The sequence below is a fragment of the Hemitrygon akajei genome, chromosome 4 (assembly GCF_048418815.1).
Source record: "Hemitrygon akajei chromosome 4, sHemAka1.3, whole genome shotgun sequence".
In the NCBI taxonomy this organism is placed as follows: domain Eukaryota; kingdom Metazoa; phylum Chordata; class Chondrichthyes; order Myliobatiformes; family Dasyatidae; genus Hemitrygon; species Hemitrygon akajei.
This window is the reverse complement of record NC_133127.1, coordinates 35,532,164-35,553,274: the sequence shown is the minus strand read 5'-3', so window position 1 is coordinate 35,553,274 and position 21,111 is coordinate 35,532,164. Positions and strand designations below refer to the sequence as shown.

The window sequence follows — 21,111 nt, the reverse complement described above, 5'->3', positions numbered from 1 at the left end:
GTTTTGTCAAGGAAAGGTCAATGCCTTTAAGCCGTTTCATTTCCATCTTCGTAAATTCTTCGTGGGAAAAGTATAGTTCGACTGGGAACCGCAACAACATGGTGTGAAAGAGAATTTAAATTGTCTTAAAAAGTCTCTCTTTTAATGGACTGTAAGCATTTTGAACTTTTGCAATACTACTTTGAAGAACTGTTTTTGCAACATTGCTTTAAGAACTGTTTAAGCTGCTGCACAGCAGCTGATTTCCGGTTATGTTCGTGGTTTGTTTACTTTTGGGGGTTTGGTTTTCAGTGTTTAATAAATGTTTTATTTGTTATAAAAACCCCTGTCTCACTTATATATTTATTGTTGCTGAATCCATAACACAAGTAACATATCAAACAAGCTGTGCTTATATAATGCTTGAAAAGCAGAACAAGTTCCAGGACGTTTCATAGAAGTGTACAATAGGAGAGAAGATTCTGAGGTGCAAGTAAAAGACAAATCAAGGAGGAAAGGAAAAAGAGGAATGTGGGAGAGAACTCCTAGGTAAGATTTTTATCACTCTTGAAATAATGTAGGGGAGGGATATTCAAGTTATCAGAGAGAAAGGAACCAAAAGCTGAGGAGAGGAGGGACTCCTCACCATTGAACACATTTACAAGAAAGGCAGCTTTCAACATCAAGGACCCCCACCATCCAGGCCATGCTTTCTTCTCACTGCTGCCATCAGGAAGGAGGCACAGGACCCTTAATATATATATTTAATTTATTGTACTGTATTTGCACAGTTTGTCTTCTTTTGCACATCAGTTGTTTGTCAGTATGTGTGTAGTTTTTCATTTATCCTACTGTATTTCTCTGTTTTACTGTGAATGTCTGTAAGAAAATGAATCAGGGTAGTATATATGGTGTCATATACATGTTTTGATAGTAAACATACTTAGAACTCTAAAGAGCCCATTGAGAAATTAGGTTGGACAAGCAGCCAGTGTCATAAGGTGGGTGTTGATGGAGCGGACCCAAATGAAAGACACAGACTCTGAAGTACTGCGAACAGGACTAGGTTTATTGAGAAAGCAAGGGAAGTCAGGCGGAAACGACACTGGACATGGACACACAGGCCCTGGATGAGACTAGGATTCAGGGCTAGGACTAGGAACAAGGAAAGCAGTACCAGGACAAGGAACTTGGAACTAGGTGCCTGGGCTAGGACTCTGAGACGGAGACTGGACAGGGACCCGGAACATGGGTCTTGACTTGGACTCGGAACCCGGATCCAGGCGAGGACACGGGACTAGGATCTTGGCAAGGACAGGACGCGGTACCCAGGCATCGGGCTGGGTGGGGAACCAGAACTAGATGAGGACACGGAGCTCAAATTTTGACCAGGAACATGGTACTCCGGAACCTAGGTCTTGGTTGGAACTAGGAACCTGGGTCTTGACTCAGAACCGGAACTCAGGTCTAGGCTAGGCTTCAGGACTGGATGTGGAGCTCCTGCACAGGACGAGAACACGACCTTGACTAGGTCTTGGGAGACTGGAACCACTTGGCCTGGGCAGGACGTTGCTCTTGGTCTCGGTTTGGCTCGGCTCTTGGATACGGAGCTGGGACACCTCCTTGGAGCGCAGGGCCGGGACCCTTCCTTGGACGCAGAGCCCGGATGCTTGCCGAGGATACTTGCCAAAGGAACTGCCAAGGATTCAAATGGGGATGATCCAGCACAGGATGAGGAATCTCCAGCACAGGGCTGGGCGAGGCACATGGACAGGCGTAGGTTACAGGCAAGGCTTCAGAAAGAAGGGGAAGGGAAGGAAACAGTCCAGCAGCCTGAAGTTGAATCCTGAAGCTATTTATGGAGCCAGCCCAAAACGAGAATCAGGTGCCTCAATTAAGGTACCCAATGGAACCGGGGAGACAACAGGAAGACCCGGAACAAGGATCGATGGACCGGACCATGAACCGTAATACGGACTGGACCATGACAGCCAGAGTGAAAGAAGAGTCTTAACATGTGAGAATTTTGCACATTAGAAAGAAATTGAATTAGATGATGGTGATTGTGGAAACCTGCAGAAAGAATGGAATGGCTTTGTCAAAAGAGTATCAAAATCAGTGATTGGATACAACCCCAAAAAGGATAGAATGATCACAGTACGACTTCAAGGCAAACCTTTCAACATCCAAGGGATACAAATTCATGCTTCAACCACAGATGCCAAAGAGGATGAAATTATCCAGGTTTATGAAGAACTGCAGCACTTCCTGGATATGACACCAAAAAAGGATGTTACATTTATAATTGGAGACTGGAATGCCAAAGTTTGGAAATCACAGAACACCTGGAGTAATGGGCAACTTTGGCCTTGGAGTAAGGAATGAAGCAGGACATTGACTGTTAGAATTTTGCCTAATGAACTCTTTGGTTATAGCAAATACCTTCTTCCAACAGCCTAAGAGGCGGCTCTATACATTGACATCACCAGATGGTCATCACCAAAACCAGATTGACTATATACTTTGCAATCAGAGATGGAAGATCTCTATACTTTCAGCTAAAACAAGACTAGGAGTAGATTGTGGCTCAGACCATGAGCTACTTGTTGCAGTATTCAGAATGAAACTGAAGAGCATCAGGAAAACAAACATACCAGCAAAGTTTGATGTTGATAGCATCCATCAAGAATATGCCATGGAGGTGAAGAACAGATCCGGATGAGATGTATCCCAGGCTACTGTGGGAGGTGAGGGAGGAGATTGCTGAGCCTCTGGTGATGATCCTTGCATCATCAATGGGGATGGGAGAGGTTCCGGAGGATTGCAAGGTTGCGGATGTTGTTCCCTTATTCAAGAAAGGGCGTAGAGATAGCCCAGGAAATTATAGACCAGTGAGTCTTACTTCAGTAGTTAGTAAGCTGATGGAGAAGATCCTGAGAGGCAGAATTTATGAACATTTCAAGAGGCATAATATGATTAAGAATAGTCAGCATGGCTTTGTCAAAGGCAGGTCATGCCTTATGAGCCTGATTAATTTTTTTTGAGGATGTGACTAAACACATTGATGAAGGTAGTGCCGTACATGTAGTGTGTATGGATTTCAGCAAGGCATTTGATAAGGTACCCCATGTAGGGCTTATTGAGAAAGTAAGGAGGCATGGGATCCAAGGGGACCTTGCTTTGTGGATTCAGAACTGGCCACAGAAGGCAAAGAGTGGTTGCAGATGGGTCACATTCTGCATGGAGGTCGGTGACCAGTGGTGTGCCTCAGGGATCTGTTCTGCGACCTCTATTCTCCGTGATTTTTATAAATGACCTAGATGAGGAAGTGGAGGGATGGGTTAGTAAATTTGCTGATGACACAAAAGTTGGGGGTGTTGTGGATGGTGTGGAGGTCTGTCAGAAGTTACAGTGGGACATTAATAGGATGTAAAACTGGGCTGAGATGTGGCAGATGGAGTTCAACCCAGATAAGTGTGAGGTGGTTCATTTTGGTAGGTCAAATATGATAGCAGAATATAGTATTAATGGTATGACTCTTGACAGTGTGGAGGATCAGAGGGATCTTGGGGTTCAAGTCATAATTTCTAAAGTAAGTACATGTTTGGCACAGCTTTGTGAGTCGGAGGGCCTGTATTGTGCTGTAGATTTTCTATGTTTCTATGAGTCTGTAGGACATGCAAAGCTGCTGTGCAGGTTGATTCTGTGGTTAAGAAAGCATACAGTGCATTGGCCTTTATCGATCGTGAGATTGAGTTTAAGAGCCAAGAGGTAATGTTGCAGCTATATAGGAGCCTAGTCAGACCCCACTTGGAGTACTGTGCTCAGTTCTGGTTGCCTCACTACAAGAAGGATGTGGAAACCATAGAAAGGTTCATAGGAGATTTACAAGGATGTTGCCTGGATTGGGGAGCATGCCTTATGAGAATAGGTTGAGTGAACTCAGCCTTTTCTCCTTGGAGCGACGGAGCTGAGAGGTGACCTCATAGAGGTGTACAAGACGATGGGAGGCATTGATCATGTGGATAGTTAGAGGCTTTTTCCCAGGGTTGAAACGGCTAGCATGAGAGAGCATAGTTTTAAGGTGCTTGGAAGTAGGTATTAGAGGAGATGTCAGGGGTAAGTTTTTAATGCAGAGTGGTGAGAGCATGGAATGGGCTGCCAGTGATGGTGGTAGAGGTAGAAACCATAGGGTCTTTTAAGAGACTCCTGGATAGGTACATGGAGCTTAGAAAAATAGAGGGCTATGGGTAACCCTAGGTAATTCCCAAGGTAAGGACATGTTTGGCACAGCTTTGTGGGCCAAAGGGCCTGTATTGTGCTGTAGGTTTTCTATGTTTCTAACAGATTCAATTGATTAAACCCAGTAAACAGAAAGCCAGAAGAACTATGGATAGAAGTAAGGAGCATTATATAAGAGGTGGCAACAAAAAATATTGCAAAATGGCTTTCTGCGGAGGCTCTACAAGTGGCCAAGCAGCAAAGTGAGGTGAAGGCTAATGGAGATTGGAAGAAATACCTCCAACTAAACGCAAAGTTCAAGAAGGTAGCAAGGAAAGATAAGGAAACTTAAAAGAACAATGCAGAGAAGCTGAAGAAGCCAACAGAATTGGAAAAACGAGATCTATTCAAAAATATTAGAGAAATCAAAGGAACATTTCATGCAAAAATGAGTATAGTAAAAGACAAAGAAGGGAAGGACCTTGCAGAAGCAGAAGACATCAAAAAGAGATGGCAGGAGTGCACATAAGAATTGTACAGGAAAGATCCCAGCAGTGAAGACACCTGCAATGACTCCCTCATCGAACTAGAGCCGGACAGTCTGGAAAGTGGTGTCGAATGGGCAATAGAAAACATTGCCAATAATAAGGCTGTAGCATGTGATAGGATTCCAGTTGAATTGTTTAAGACTTTAAAAGGTGATGCTGTAAAAGTGTTGAATGCAATTTGCCAGCAGCTCTGAAAAGCCCAACAATGGCCTTTAGAATGGAAAAGATCAGTTTATATCCTAATTCCCAAGAAGGGAAACATAAAGGAATGTTCAAATTGCCAAACAATTTCACTAATTTCACATTCTAGCAAGGTATTGCTAAAGATCATGCAAGCAAGTCTCCAGCAATATATAGAATGAGAACTGTCAGATGTACTAGCTGGTTTTAGAAGAGGCAGAGGCACCAGTGATCAAATTGCTAACCTACATTGGATAATGGAGAAATCGAGGGAATTCCAGAAAAGTATTTATCTGTGTTTTATTGACTACTATAAAGCTTTCGACAGTGTGGACCATAATAAACTTTAAGGCAACTCCTTAAAGAAACGGGGATACCTGGACATTTGATCTGCCTTATGAGAAACTTGTACAAAGATAAAGAAGCAAAAGTTCGAACTGAACATGGAACTACAAACTGGTTCAAGATTGAGAAAGGAGTACGACAAGGCTGCATACTGTAACACGACTTATTTAATCAAAATGCTAAACACATCATGAGGAATGCCGGTCTAGAGGACTCAAATGTTGGAATCAAATTTGCCAGACGAAATATTAACAACCTCAGATATGCAGATGATACTACTCTAATGGCTGAAAGTGAGGAGAATCTGATGAAGCTTCTAATCAAAGTGAAAGAAGAAAGTGCAAAAGCTGGCTTGTTGTTCAATATTAAGAGAACCAAGATTATGTCAATCGACCCTCTTAACTCTGTGGTATTAAACAAAGGCAGTGGAAGTAATAATGGATTTTGTCTTCCTTGGTTCAAAGATTTCTATAGATGGTAACTGGAGCCACAAAATTACAGATAGTCCCCGAGTTACGAACATCCAACTTACGGACAACTCGTACTTACGAACCGAGGAAGGAGAACGCCGTCCACCATTTTAAGTTGTTGCCATTAACACTGTGTTGAATGTTTAACTTTGTATTTGGCTTAAATTTTCCTTAGTAAGAGTCACCCTGCCCCCTCCCCCCTCCCCCCCCCCACCACCCGTTCTGGTCGGCTGGTGGCACAGTGAGATCAGCGTCCGGCTCGAGTTCGATCCAGTGACAGACCACTCCCGTGCCGGGTTGATGTCGATCCAGTGACTCCGGTACCATCCGTGTCCGGTTGATGTTGAGCTTGAAACTCGACCTTGTAAAAAAAACACTGCCACCTCCAGTTTAAATTCCCACGCGGAATATTGTGGAGGATCAAATACCCAAACCCAGCACAGCGCCCACTTGTCCCATTTAACTTGTCTCAGTGCGGTGGTCTTTCGGACCCAGCAGACCTCCGGAGCCGGAGGAGCTCGGGACCCACCATCCGCAGTGTTTCTGTTCCATTGATGGGAAGCGATCGCAATTGAAAATAAAGTGGAAATAATAAAGCGTCTGAAAAGAGGTGAAACGCTGTCAGTCATTGGAAAAGCGTTAGGCTACAGTCGATCAACAATTGGAACAATTTTGAAGGATAACGGATAAAGTGAGAATAATGGAACATGTGAAAGGCCCTGCCCCAATGAAAGCTACAATTATTATTAAGCAACGCAATGGTTTAATTGTTGGAATACATACATTTCTTATGTGTTTTATATGCATAGAAAGGTAAAATATATACTATATACTAAGACAAACGACAAACTGACACTAAATAATACCAGATGTACTTGTTCTGACACGTACAAATCCAACTTAAAGACGGACTCATGAATGGAACTCGTATGTAACCCGGGGACTGCTTGTAAATGCTGCTTACTTCTGGGGAGGGCAGCGATGGCAAATTTAGATAAAATACTGAAGAGCTGAGACATAACATTGTCTACAAAGATCTGTATAGTCAAGTCTATGGTATTTCCATTTGTGATGTACGGCTGTGAGAGCTGGACTATTAGTAAGGCTGAATGGAAAAGAATCAACACCTTTGAACTTGGATGCTGGAGGAAAGTGTTAAGAGTTCGTTGAACAGCAAGGAAATCCAACAAGTCAATACTTGAAGAAATACAGCCAGACTGCTCTCTAGGAGGCTTGATTATGAGAAAAAAGCCGAAATATTTTGGCCACATCATGAGAAGACAGGACTCCTTGGAGAAGACTCTCATGTTAGGTAAAATAGAAGGAAAAAGAGAAGATGACAGAGGCTATGATGGATAGATAATATTACTCAGAAGATGTGTATGATCTTGGGAGATCTTAGAAAGGCAGTTTCCAACAAGAAGGCTCGGTGTGCAGGAATTCATGACGTCACGAAGAGTCAGACTCGACTTAACAACTGAACAACAACAATGGTGATTGTGAGTAGGACATACAGGTTAGGTTACAGACAGACAGATCATTGGAGGAGCTGAAGGTTGGAGAATAAGAGATCATCAAGAGGTCTAACAGTGAATGTGCATTGCAGTGATGAGATCATTTTCAAGTAGTAGCCTGCAATATGGATTAAAGCAGGCAATTCCATATGAAGATGAGGTTGCAGGTTCTGATAGTTAGAAGTGAATAGGATGCCAAGGATATTAGTGGTCTGATTCAGCTTGAGACATTTGCCAGCCAAACAATAACATCAGTGTGTGTGGGCTGCAGATAGTAGTTACAAGCATCCCAAAGTTAAGCTAGATTATTGTAAGAATGTTGTTAACCAAGTGTTAATTTCTTGGCAGTAAATAAGTATGTTGGTGACAGTAAATGACAAGCCAATGATTGGGTGTAAATTGTACCAGGGAGGCAAAATTCAAAAAGGTGAAGAATGCAGGACTAAAGGTGCTATATTTAAATGCACATAACATTGGGATGAACTCATTGCACTATTAGAGATTGGTCGGCATCACTGAGACGTGACTAAAAGAAGGCCATAGTTGGGAGCTTAACATCAAAGAATAAGGACAGGCAGGAAGGCATCGGCGATGGTGTGATTCTGTTGGTAAGAGATGGAATTACATCTTTAGAAAGAGGGGGCATAGGGTCAGAGAATGTTGAGTCTTTGTGAGTGGAGTTAAGAAACTGCAAAGGTAAAAAACCATTGTGGGATTCATATATAGGCCTCCAAATAGTAGTCTAGATGTGGGGTTGAGATTGCAAAGGGAGCTGAAAAAGGCATGTAATAAGGGGAATGTCACAATTGTAATGAAGGACTTCAATATGCAAGGGGATTGGGAAAATCAGGTTGATGCTAGATCGCAAGAGAGGGAATTTGTTGAATGTCTACAAAATGGCTTTTTAGAGTAGATTGTGCTTGAGCCTAGTAGGAGAAAGGCTATCTTAGATTGGGTGTTGTGTAATAACCCAGATCTTATTAGTCAGTTTACAGTAAAGAAACCCTTAGGAGGCAGTGATCATAATATGATTGAATTCATACTGCAATTTGAGAGGGAGAAGCACAAGTCACGTCTCAGTATAGCAATGGAATAAAGGGAATTACAGAGGCACGCGAGAGGAGCTTGCCCAGGTGGACTGGAGGAGGATACTGGCAGGGACAGCAGAGCAGAGGTGGCTGAAGTCTCTGGGAGTAGTTCACAAGGTGCAGAATAGATATGTCCCACAGAAGAAGTTCTCAAATGGCAGGGGTAGACAACCGTGGCTGACAAGGGAAGTTAAGGACAGCATAAAAGCCAGGGGCTTATAAGTTAGCAAAAGTGAGCGGGTAGTTGGATGATTAGGAAGCTTTTAAAATCCAACCAAAGGGAACTAAAAAAGATATAAGAAGGGAAAAGATGAAATATGAAGGCAATATACTAGCCAATATAAAGCAGGATAGCAAAGTTTTTTCAGTTATATAAAGACTAAAAGGGAGGCAAGAGATGATCTTGGACCACTGGAAAATGATGCTGGTGAGGTAGTAATGGGGGACAAAGAAATGGCTGATGAACTTAATGAGTACTTTGCACCTGTCTTCACAGTGGAAGACACTAGCGGTGTGCCAGGGGTCCATCAGTGTCGGGGAGCAGGAGTGAGTAACAAGCAGAGTGGACAAAGGAAAGGCAGTGGATGTTATTAACTTGGATTTTCAGAAAGCATTTGATAAGGTGCCACACATGAGGCTGCTTAGCAAGATAAAATCCTATGGCTTTACAGGAAAGATACTGGCATGGATAGAGGAATGGCTGACAGCCAGGAGGCAGCGAATGGGAATAAAGGGGACCTTTTCTGGTTGGCTGCCAATGACAAGTGGTGTTCCTCAGGGGTCAGTATTGGGACGGCTACTTTTCACATTGTTTGTCAATGACATGGATGATGGAATTGATGGCTTTCTGACAAAGTTTACCGATGATACGAAGATAGGTGGAGGGGTGGGTAGTGCTGAGAAAGCAATGCAATTGTAACAGGATTTAGACATATTGGAAGAATAGGCAAATAAGTGGCAATGGAATATATGTGGCCTTCGTCGGTCGTGGTCAACCATGGGTACTGTGCCTCTGGTAGTCATTGGTTTGTCGAGCAGCATTGACTGTGGCTATTGAGGCCGATCCTGGAACAGTAGGCTTTGCCACAGTTGCTGCATGTGTGGAATTGTTGTCCGCTGTCCACTGTGCTCTCCGTTTAGCCCTCCGCTCCTCAAACTGACTCAGGATCACTCTTTCGCCTTGCTCTAGGTGTTGCTGAAGAATACCTCGCCATTTGTTGGGGTCATCTGCCGTATCCTCCCAGCACTCTGTGTTGATTTTTAAGGCTTTCATGTCACATTTGCAAAGGTCCTCGAAGTGAAGCTGGGATCTACCAACGTTCCTCTTCCCTGTTGCTAGTTCTCTATAGAGGATGTCCTTTGGCAGTCTACCATCCTTCATACGATGGACGGGCCCAGCCAGCACAGTCTGTGTTGTCTTAAAAGCGTGAACATTGTGGGAAGTCCAGCGCGGGAGAGGACCTCAGAGTTTGTGACTTTGTCTCTCCAGGTGATGCCAAGGATGTAGCAAAGGCTGCACAGGTGAAAACTATTGAGTTTCCTCTCTTGTTTGGAATAGATGGTCCAAGTCTCGCTACCATACAGGAGGGTGCTGATAATGCTTGCACTGTTCAAGGCAGTCTTGGTCTTTGTAGCGAGTTTCAGATTCTCCCAGACCTGCGAGGAAAGTCGAGCAAGGATCAATGTTGCTTTGCCGATACGCCTATTGATTTCAACATCGAGGGACAGCGTGGTACTAATGGTCGACCCCAGTATGAGAACTGGTGGACCACTTCTAGATCGTAATTGTTGATGGTTGTGACTGGGGTCTCCACTACGTTCTGGGCAAGGACATTTGTTTTCTTTAGGCTGATGGTAAGCCCGAAGTCCTTCATGCCTTAGAGAAGCGGTCCATGAGAATTTGTAGTTTCTGTGTGGTGTGCAAGGTTATAGCAGCGTCATCAGCAAAGAGCATGTCACGTATTAAGATCTTTCACACCTTTATAGACAACAGACAATAGGTGCAGAAGTAGACCATTCGGCCCTTCGAGCCTGCACCGCCATTTTGAGATCATGGCTGATCATCTACTATCAATACCCGGTTCCTGCCTTTATTCTTTCTCTCAGGCATGCAGGGTTGAACATCCGTCCATCAGACCTGGTGTGCACGTAGATGCCTTCTGTCGATGTTCCAAACACATGCTTCAATAGCATTGAGAAGAAAATGCCGAATAATGTTGGGGCCAACACGCATCTTTGTTTGACTTCACTACTAATAGCGAAGGGTTCTGATGAGCTGCCATCATACTGAACAGTAGCTCTCATGTCGTCATGGAATGATTTGATGACACTTTGGAGTTTCGGGGGACAGCCAGTCTTGAGGAGAACCTGAAAGAGCCCATCCCTGTTGACAACATCGAATGCCTTGGTCAAGTCGATGAAAGCAACATAGAGGGGTTTCTGTTGTTCCCTGCACTTCTCCTGGAGCTGACAGAGTGAGAAAATCATGTCGACAGTTGACCTCCTTGCGCAAAAACCACATTGGGACTCGGGGTAGACTCGCTCTGCCAGAGTTTGTAGATGTGCCAGAGCTACATGAGCAAAGACTTTGCCGACAATACTCAGGAGGGAGATACCCCTGTAGTGGTTGCAGTCGCTCCTATCACCCTTGTTCTTGTACAAAGTGACGATTTTGGAGTCGCGCATATCCTGTGGTATGGCTCCTTCCTTCCAGCACCGACAGAGGACCTTGTGTAAAGGTTAGAGGAGTGAACTGTTGCAGTGTTTGATCAGGTCTGGAGGAATCCCATCATTGCCAGGTGCTTTCCCTGGGGCCAAACCGGCAATTGCCTTCCTGAGGTCCTCAATGTTTGGTATGGAGTCGAATTCATCCATGACTGGTAGACAATTGATGGCATCAATGGCTAAGCTAACAACAACATTTTCCCTCGAGTAGAGCTCAGAGTAGTGTTCTACACAGCGTTCCAGGCAGATGGAATACAATGTTGGCAAATGTATGATAATAAATTTTTGTAAAAAGAACAAGAGTGCAGACTATTATCAAGGTTAATAGGCATTTATTGGCATTTATTTCAAGGGGAGTAGAATATGAAAGCAAGGAGATAATGCAGAGGCTTTATAAGACACTAATCAGGCCATATTTGGAGTATTATCAACAGAAAGATGTGTTGTCATTGGAGAGACTCCAGAGGAGGTTTACGTGGATGATTCCAGGAATGAAAGTGTTAACATATGAGGAACGTTTGGCAGCTTTGAGCCTGTACTCACTGGAATTTAGAAGAATGCAAGGGGATCTCATTGAAACCTACCAAAAGTTGAAAGGACTAGATAAGGTGGATATGAAGAGGATGTTTCCTGTGGTAGGGGTATCCAAAACTAGAGGGCACAGCCTCAAAATTGAGGGGTGACCTTTTAGAACAGAGGTAAGGAGGAATTTTTTTTAGCCAGAGTGTAGCTAATCTTTGGAATGCTCTGCCACCAACTGCAGTGGAGGCCAAGTCCATGGGTATACTTAAGGCAGAAGTTGCTTGTTTCCTGATTGGTCAGAGCATCAAAGGATATGGCGAAAAGGCAGGTGTATGGGGTTGAGTGGGATCTGGGATCAGCCATGATGGAATGGCAGGGCAGACTTGATGGGCTGAATGGCCTAATTCTGTTCCTATGTCTTATGGTGTTTTTTGTGTTTTGTGATCAAGTACCCAGGGTGTGCTGGAAGTGTTTGTTATATGAAATTTTATCGTATATGACCATATATGCAAGGTGTTCAACAAACATTAAAGATTTGGGACCTTAAACCCTATAAATATCTTAAAATTCAAGGTAAATTTTATTATCAGAGTACATATACATCACCACATACAACCCTGAGATTTTTTTTCCTGTGGACATACTCAGCAAATCTATAGAGTAGCTATAACAGGATCATCAAAAGATCAAGTAAAGCATAGAAGACAAATACAGAAACAATAGTACAGTGGCTCAGATAGTGAATTACAAATCCAGAATCCAGAATGAACTGAGTCTGCAACTGGCTTGTAGATTCAGCAGATAATTATTATGTAACATTTTTTACTGAGAAGTATTTTAGTAAATGGATGTTGTTAGAGTGAGGTGAAAGTTAGTATTGTTGATATTGGAAAGATTGGGCCAGAAAACTCATCTTGGTGCTACATCAGATGTCCAATCCTGTGCCATTAATGCCTTCTATCCCATTCATCTATCAGGTAGTTTCTCCATGAATCTGGAGGTCTGGATTGGAACAGAATATTCTTGGGACAGCAATAAAACGTGTAAATATCAAAGTTAAGTTTATCTCAGTCTGGTTTTTCTACAAAGGCAGATTAAATATGAATTTCAAAAGATATTTGGACATATACTTGAAAAGAAAGAAATGATTTAAGACTGAGTGGTGAGTATTGGAATGAGACTAATTGGAGATGTTACAGATGCAATGAGAGGATTGGTTTTCTATCCTGTGTGATTAGTATCTGAATAATTACAGATAGGAAGATGAATAAGAAAAGGATGACATTAGTCTGACATTGCAGTAATCTTGATTCTGCCTGTCTCCATTTTCTGGATTTATGGATCCTGCTCCTCATAGATTACAGCAAACCATGACTGAAAGCCTAATGCCCAGCCCAGAGCAACCTCTTTCATCACATCAGGCAGAGATGGAGTATCAAGCTGCATTTTTTTTTGAAGAACACAATGTCTGGTGAAAATGTTGCCTTGATTCCAAACCTTGAGAATGAATTCATAGAAACAATCAATTGAGTTTAGATGGCTGCCCCCATAATGAACTCTGTGCCTCTTAATGGCTTGTGGGGGAGATTGTGTGACTGGCCTTAGAATTTGGTAAAGTCAACATAATTAAAAACACCTTTCCACACACAAAAAAATGTTTTCAATTACTTCTGTTCACATTTATATCAATTTAAATAGTTTCATGATTTGGTTGGCAAATTTTGAAGTACAATTTAAACTAGAAAAAAAGTGAATCACTCAAGAAGGAAATGAAATATGTCGTGATGTGCCTGAAATGAAAAAAGGTTTCAGTCCACAGGAAGGATCACGTACAACAGTTCACACATTTATGTTAACAGGATTATTGTAAAAGGACTTGAAGGAGGCAAAATCAGACTGAGAGTGTACGATTAGAGATAGGATATCCAGACATAGAAAATCTACAGCACAATACAGGCCCTTTGGCCCACAATGCTGTGCCGAACATGTACTTACTTTAGAAATTACCTGGGGTTACCCATAGCCCACTATTTTTCTAAGCTTCACATACCTCTCCAGGAGTCTCTTAAAAGATCCTATCGTATTTGCCTCCACCACCATTGCCAGCAGCCCATTCCACACACTCACCATGCTCTGCGTAAAAAAACTTATCTCTGCTATCTCCTCTGTACCTAGTTCCAAACACCTTAAAATTGTGCCCTCTCGTGTTAGCCATTTCAGCCCTGGGAAAAAGCCTCTGACTATTCACACGATCAAAATGAACCACCTCACTTATCTGGGTCTAACTCCATCTGCCACTTCTCAGCCCAGTTTTATATCCTATCTATGTCCTCCTGTAATCTCTGACAGCCCTCCACATTATCCACAACACCCCCAAACTTTGTGTCATCAGCAAATTTACTAACCCATCCCTCCACTTCCTCATCCAGGTCATTTATAAATACCACGAAGAGAAGGAGTCCCAGAACAGATCCCTGAAGCACACCACTGGTTACTGACCTTCATGCAGAATATGACCCATCTACAACCACTTCTTGCCTTCTGTGAGCAAGCCAATTCTGGATCCACAAAGTAAGATCCCCTTGGATCCCATGCCTCCTTACTTTTTCAATATGCCTTTCATGGGATACCTTATCAAATGTCTTGCTGAAATCCATATACACTACATCTACTGCTCTACTTTCATCAACGTGTTTAGTTACATCCTCAAAAAATTCACTCAGGCTCGTAAGGCAATACCTGCCTTTGACAAAGTCATGCTGACTATTCCTAATCATATTAAGCCTCTTCAAATGTTCATAAATCCTGCCTCTCAGGATATTTCCTATCAACTTACCAACCACTGAAGTAAGACTCACTAGTCTATAATTTCCTAAGCTATCTCTACTCCCTTTCTTGAATAAGGGAACAACATGTGCAACCCTTCAATCCTCTGGAACCTCTCCCATCCCCATTGATGATGCAAAGATTATTACCAGAGGCTCAGCAATTTCCTCCCTTGCCTCCTACAGTAGCCTGCGGTACATCTCGTCTGGTCCCAGAGACTTATCCAACTTGATGCTTTCCAAAAGCTCCAGCACATCCTCTTTCTTAGTGTCTATATGCTCAAGCTTTTCAATTCGATGTAAGTCATCCCTACAATCGCCAAATCCTTTTCTGTAGTGAATACTGAAACAAAGTATTCATTAAGTACCTCTGCTATCTTCTCTAGTTCCATATACACTTCTCCACTGTCATACTTGATTGGTCCTCTTCTCTCACGCCTTATCCTCTTGCTCTTCACATACTTGTAGAACGCCTTGGGGTTTTCTTAGGGTGACCTTACAGAGGTTTATGAAATATTGAGATGTCCGATAGGGTACATAGTCTTTTTTCAAAGTAAGGGACTCTAAAACTAGAGGACGTAGGTTTAAGGTGAGAGAGGAAATATTTAAAGGGTACATGAGGGGATTGAGTTTTTCACAGAGATGGGTGTGGGTGTATGGAAAAAGCTGCCAGAGGTAGTAGAGGCAGGTACAATCACAACATTTAACCTCATTTGGGTGGGTACCCAATAGAGATACAAACCAAATACAGGAAACAGATTTGTGTAGATTGGGATCTTGGTCGGCATAGATGAATTTTGGGCTGAGGGGCTCTGAGTAGTATAATTGCGAGTCTTCATTTATCATCTCAGACATGTCTTCTAGCCTCACTATTATGTTTACATTTGATCTCTGATTGTCTCATCATACAATCCTTTTCCAGTTCATGTGATGATTGAAATATTTTATGGACTGAATCTTGACAAAGTTAATTAATTTTTACAAATTCTTGTTTAAAAGTTCTTTTGTTACTTAGCCATACTTATTTTATCAAAACTTTTACTACCAGAGTCCTGGTAAAAAAAAGACCAGTGCATGTTGGGAGAAATTGTCCTGTCATTCATTAAAGTCCATAGAGGCTTACATAGTTGTAGAAACGATCTTGAAAGGATACTTCGATGCAGCATAAGAGGGTATAGGTTCAGATACAACGAAGATCTCCATTCAAAAGTTGAAGGAGATTGGGAGTATATGAGAGCTGTCAAACCAGCCTCATTTTCCAAGTTCCGCCTTTACTTTTACTTCCCGGGTCCAAACCGGAACTGAGCAGAGCCGGACTGCTGACAAGTGGAGTCTGCTTGTGGAGGCGAGCTACCGATGTTTACGATGTAGTCACCGCGGGGATGGTTTATACAGCGCACACTCTCAATAAACGCAGAGCAAATTCCATTCTCGCAGCACGCGACATATTAGTTAGCTTTAGACCTGCACGGTAAGTTGTTGAGACTCAGTGCATTTTGTTGGGCTTAAAAGGTAGTCGTGACGAGAGCAATTTCTCCACCTTACTGCACTGGCAGATGTTTGTTGGCCTCTTTTGGCCAACTAATCAGTCGAGTAAAGCGCGGCCTGGTAGTGGTCGGGGTACACCCTTTCTGCCGCAATCTGATACTGATCATAGTTACCTGGGGCATTTATTTTCCAGGAGCCGATGCTTCTGGCTCCTGCCCTAACGCAGGAAGTATTGGGGGTGGAATGGGCGGAACAGTCCGAGCCTGTGGTCCACTCACTCTCCCTCCCGCATCGTTCCCACTCCGCGCATTCCTTGCAGCAGCTCGGCCGTTCGGGACGCACACTCTGTTTCTAGCTATGTTTATCTCGCCTATAGCTCTAGATTTCATATTCCGGCTGGTTCAGCGATTCTGCTAGAAGCAAAGCCTACACGCTGAGCGGAAGATTACGGTCGTTGAGTGCTTCCGTATGAAAGAAACATTAGGGCGTACAGTACGGAACAAGCCCTTCGGCCAGTCACGCTCCTGCCGACTATAATTGTATAAGGATGCCATTTTCCAAATCAGTCGTTAATGTTACTAATATATGTAGCACTGGCATTTCCAGAATTGAGTTAGCGGTCAAAAAGTCTGGTTAAACCCTGGCTCACAGAAGCAGGAGCATATCCCTTGGTGGTTCAGACCTGCTGTACTACTCGGCTGCAAGCTGCCCCTTCTGTACAGGTCACGCCTTCCCTGGAAGAGAGAACAATGACCCAGAAATCTTATGCCCTCCCTCCTACACCAACTCCTTAGCCACGTATTTAACTGCATACCCTTCCTAGTTCTGACCTCACTAGCACCTGGCACAGGTAGCAACCCTGAGATCACAATCCTGGAGGTGTTGCCCTTTAACTTTGCACCTCTCCCTGAATTCCCTATGCAGAACCTTGTCATTCGTCCTACCCATGTTATTGGGACCTATTTCATTCCAGGATGAAGGAGATGTCTTCCTTTTTTAAACAAAGGGGCTTCCCTTCTTCCACCATCAACTCTGCTCTCAAACACATCTCTCCCATTTCCTGCACATCTGCCCTCACCCCATCCGCCCACCACCCCACTCGGAATAGGGTTCCCCTTGTCCTCACCTACCACCCCACCAGCCTCCAGGTCCAACGTATAATTCTCCGTAACTTCCGCCACCTCCAACAGGATCCCACTACCAAGCACATCTTTCCCTCCCCACCTCTTTCTGCTTTCCGCAGGGATCGCTCCCTATGCGACTCCCCTGTCCATTCGTCTCTCTCACCCCCCCCCACCCATCTCCCTCCTGGCACTTATCCTTGTAAGCAGAACAAGTGCTACACCTGCCCTTACACTTCCTCCCTCACCATCATTCAGGGCCCCAGACAGTCCTTCCAGGTGAGGTGACACTTCACCTGTGAGTCGGCTGGTGTGGTATACTGCATCAGGTGCTCCCGGTGTGGCCTTTTATAGGTGAGACCCGACGCAGACTGGGAGACCATTTCACTGAACACCTACGCTCTGTCCGCCAGAGAAAGCAGGATCTCCCAGTCGCCACACATTTTAATTCCACGTCCCATTCCCATTCTGATATGTCTAACACGAGGAAATCTGCAGATGCTGGAAATTCAAACAACACCACACACAAAATGCTAGTGGAACACAGCAGGCCAGGCAGCATCTATAGGAGAAGCACTGTCCACGTTTCGGGCCGAGACATCGACAGTGCTTCTCCTATAGATGCTGCCTGGCCTGCTGTGTTCCACCAGCATTTTGTGTGTGCTGATATGTCTATCCATGGCCTCCTCTACTGTCAAGATGAAGCCACACTCAGGTTGGAGGAACAACACCTTATATACCGGCAGGGTAGCCTCCAACCTGATGGCATGAACATTGACTTCTCTAACTTCCGTTAATGCCCCTTCTTACCCCATCCCTGATATATTTAGTTTTTCCCCCCCTCTTTTTTTCTCTCTTTCTGCCCATCACTCTGCCTGTTCTCCATCTCCCTGTGGTGCTCCCCTCCCCCTTTCTTTCTCCCTAGGCCTCCCGTCCCATGATCCTTTCCCTTCTCTAGCTCGGTATCCCTTTTGCCAATCACCTTTCCGGCTGTCAGCTTCACCCCGCCCCCTCCGGTCTTCTATCATTTCGCATTTTCCCCTCCCCCTCCTACTTTCAAATCTCTTACTATCTTTCCTTTCAGTTAGTCCTGACGAAGGGTCTCGGCCCAAAACGTCGAAAGTGCTTCTCCTTATAGATGCTGCCTGGCCTGCTGTGTTCCACCAGCATTTTGTGTGTGTTGCTTGAATTTTCAGCATCTGCAGATTTCCTCGTTTGTTATTGGGACCTACATGACTTCTGGCTGTTCACCCTCCTTAAATTTAGTGGGTCGTAAATTTAGTCGGCTCCATCTTAGGTAGTAGTTTAAAAAGTAGCCAGGATATCTTCAAGGAGCAGTGTCTCAGAAAAGCAGCGTCCATTATTAAGGACCCTACCCCCCACCCCGCATGACTTTTCTCATTGTTACCATCAATTAGGAGGTACAGAAGCCTGAAGGTACACACTCAGAGATTCAAATTTCACGACACATGCTGGTGATAATAAACCTGATTCTGATTAAGAATGCTGAGAGCTCTTTCTGAGATACCCTGGACCCTAGCACCCGGGAAGCAACATACCATCTGGGAATCTCGTTCTTGCCGATAGAACCTCCTGTCCATTCCCCCAACTAACGAAGTCCCTATTACCACAGCATGCCTCTTCTTCTCTCTACCCTTCTGAGTCACAGAGGCAGATTTAGTGATAGAGACTCGCCCACTGCGACTTTCCTCTGTTAGGTCATCCCCTCCAGAAATAACTCTTGAGAGGGATGCCACGGGGGTAGTCTGCACTGGCTCCTTAACCCCTTTCCCCTTCCTGTCACCCAGTTCCTGTGTTCTGCACCTTGGGTGTAATGACCTCTTTATATGTCCTATCTACACCCCTTCAGCCTCCCAAATGATCCAGAGTTTATTCAGTTCCAACTCCCTTAACGTGATTTGTTAGAAGCTGTAGCTGGATGCACTCCTCACAGTTGCAGTCGTTAAGGACAGTGTAGGTCTCCCTGCTCTCCCACATCCTGCAAGAGGAGCATTCCACTATCCTACCTGCCATCCCTACTGTCCTAGCTGAACAGATATAAAGAAGAGAATGCAAAAAAGGAGCTTTTCTTTCCTTTGCTTTTTCTGAGTGAAGCCTCACAGAGTTAAAGCCTTGAGATCACTACTCGGTGTCCACTCAGACGATGGCCACTGCGCTTGACCTTGCCTTCCTTTAATTTGCTCTCACTAATCAATCCCAATCGCCCATTGGTTACTGGTCAAAGCTCTATTATGCTGCCGCAACCTGGTGCTGCTGCCTTTTTATCTTTGGACAGGACCTGATTGAAGTCCCCCTCCTCATAAGTTTCTGATGTCCGGATTGGCTGCTGGTCAAGACTCAAGTTTTGTGACGAGATCTCTACAGCCATTTTCGGTGGTGTATTCCACAGGCTCAGTGAAGAAAATCTTGGTCTTTATCCTAACAATATGCCCCCTCCCCTCGTTCTAGTTTGCCCCTTCCCCCATCCAATTTGTTCAGCCGTATCAGATTCTCAGATTACTTATCCAAAAATATGTTGAGACAAAGTTTGGACCTCTGGGGTGAGGGTATCTTGTATGCGGACAAGAGATATCAGAACCCGGATTGATAGACTACTGTTGAGTTACGTTATCAAGGGTTGTGTAAAAGGGTGGAGAGTGGGACTAAGATGCAGTAATGATCTGATTGAGTGGTGAAATAGGCCTCCTGTTCCTGTTTCCATACCAGACACATTTTTCCAGTTTCTTTTTAAATCAGCTGTGCAGAAAATATTATTGTTCGTATTTCATTCACTAAACTACCATGCCATCACTAAAATGCCTGCAGATAACAACTAATTGTGGACTGTATAAAGATTAACTCAAAATCAACATTTTTAGAACACTGGTCCAATAGCACAAAGTAGAGAGACCAGAGCTAAAAACAGCATTTAAAAACTATTCAGGGATATGCAGCCTGAAAGCCCTCAGTGTGTTTTGGCAAAGGCCTTAACAAGTGCCTTCTAGCGAGCTAATGATCAACGACTGTAGTGTTTTTTAGTGTGTGTCCGATGTAGGAATTCTGGAAGACCTCCATTCTCCTGGATAACTACATCTGCACCAGCTCCAGCTGCTCAGAGAATGTATTAAGGAATTGAAGCTGCAGCTTGATAACCTCCAGTTCATACGGGAAACTGAGGATGTGACAGGAGCTACAGTGAGCTATCACACTTAGGTTCCAGGAGGCGGGTAACTGGGAGAAGGAAGGGAAATGGGGCAGCCAGTGCAGAGTACTCCTGTGGATATTCCCCTCAGTAATAAGTATACTGCTTTGGATAGTGTTGTTGAGGAATGGTGTAGGGTTACCTACCGGGGGGGGGGGGGGGTACCCATAGCAACCAGGGTCTCTGGCACTGAGTCTGGTACTGTGGCTCAGAAGGACAGGCAGGTAGGCAGAATGGGTGGCATGGCTCTGTTGCTAAAAAAAAAATGAATTCAAATCATTAGAAAGAGGGTACATTGGATCAGAAGGTATTGAATTGTTGTGGGTAGAGCTAAGGAACAGCTGATGGGAGTTGCAGTATAGACAGACCTCCAAACTGTAGTTTCGATGTGGTCTACAAATTACAACAGGAAGTAGAAAAGGACAATGTTATGATAGTCATGGGAATTTCATTATACAGGTAGATTGGGGAAATCAGGTAGGTGCTGGATCCCAAGGGGGAATTAGTAGAATGCTTATGAGATGGCTTTTCAGAACAGCTTGTGGTTGAGCCCACTAGATGATCAGTTATTCTGAGTTGTGTGTTGTGCAATGAACAGGAATTGACTAGAGAGCTTAAAGTAAAGGAACCCTTAGCGGACAGTGATCCTAATATGATAGAATTGACCCTGCAGTTTGAAGAGAAGCTAAAGTCAGATATATCAGTATTACATTGGAGTAAAAGGAGTTACAGGGGCATGAGAGAGGAGCTAGCCAAATTGATTGGAAGGGAACACTAGCAGGGATGACGGCAGAGCATCATTGCCTGGAGTTTCTGGGAGCAATGGGGAAGATGCAAGATAGATATGTCCCAAAGAAGGAATATTCTAAAGACAAGATGATGCA

General features: G+C 44.0%; 1 protein-coding gene across 2 annotated transcripts in view; it reads left to right on the top strand.

Annotated features, from left to right (window-relative positions):
• bdh2 (3-hydroxybutyrate dehydrogenase, type 2) overlaps window positions 1-21,111 on the top strand; it is a 100,527-nt gene that overhangs the window by 15,271 nt on the left and 64,145 nt on the right. The window contains exon 1 of one of the 2 annotated variants that reach the window (XM_073042311.1): window positions 15,713-15,887. The exons of the other annotated variant lie outside the window; for it this stretch is intronic. The gene's annotated coding sequence lies outside the window, so the exon portion shown is untranslated. Of the gene's footprint in view, window positions 1-15,712; window positions 15,888-21,111 lie in introns of those variants that run through there. 2 annotated transcript variants of the gene reach the window in all.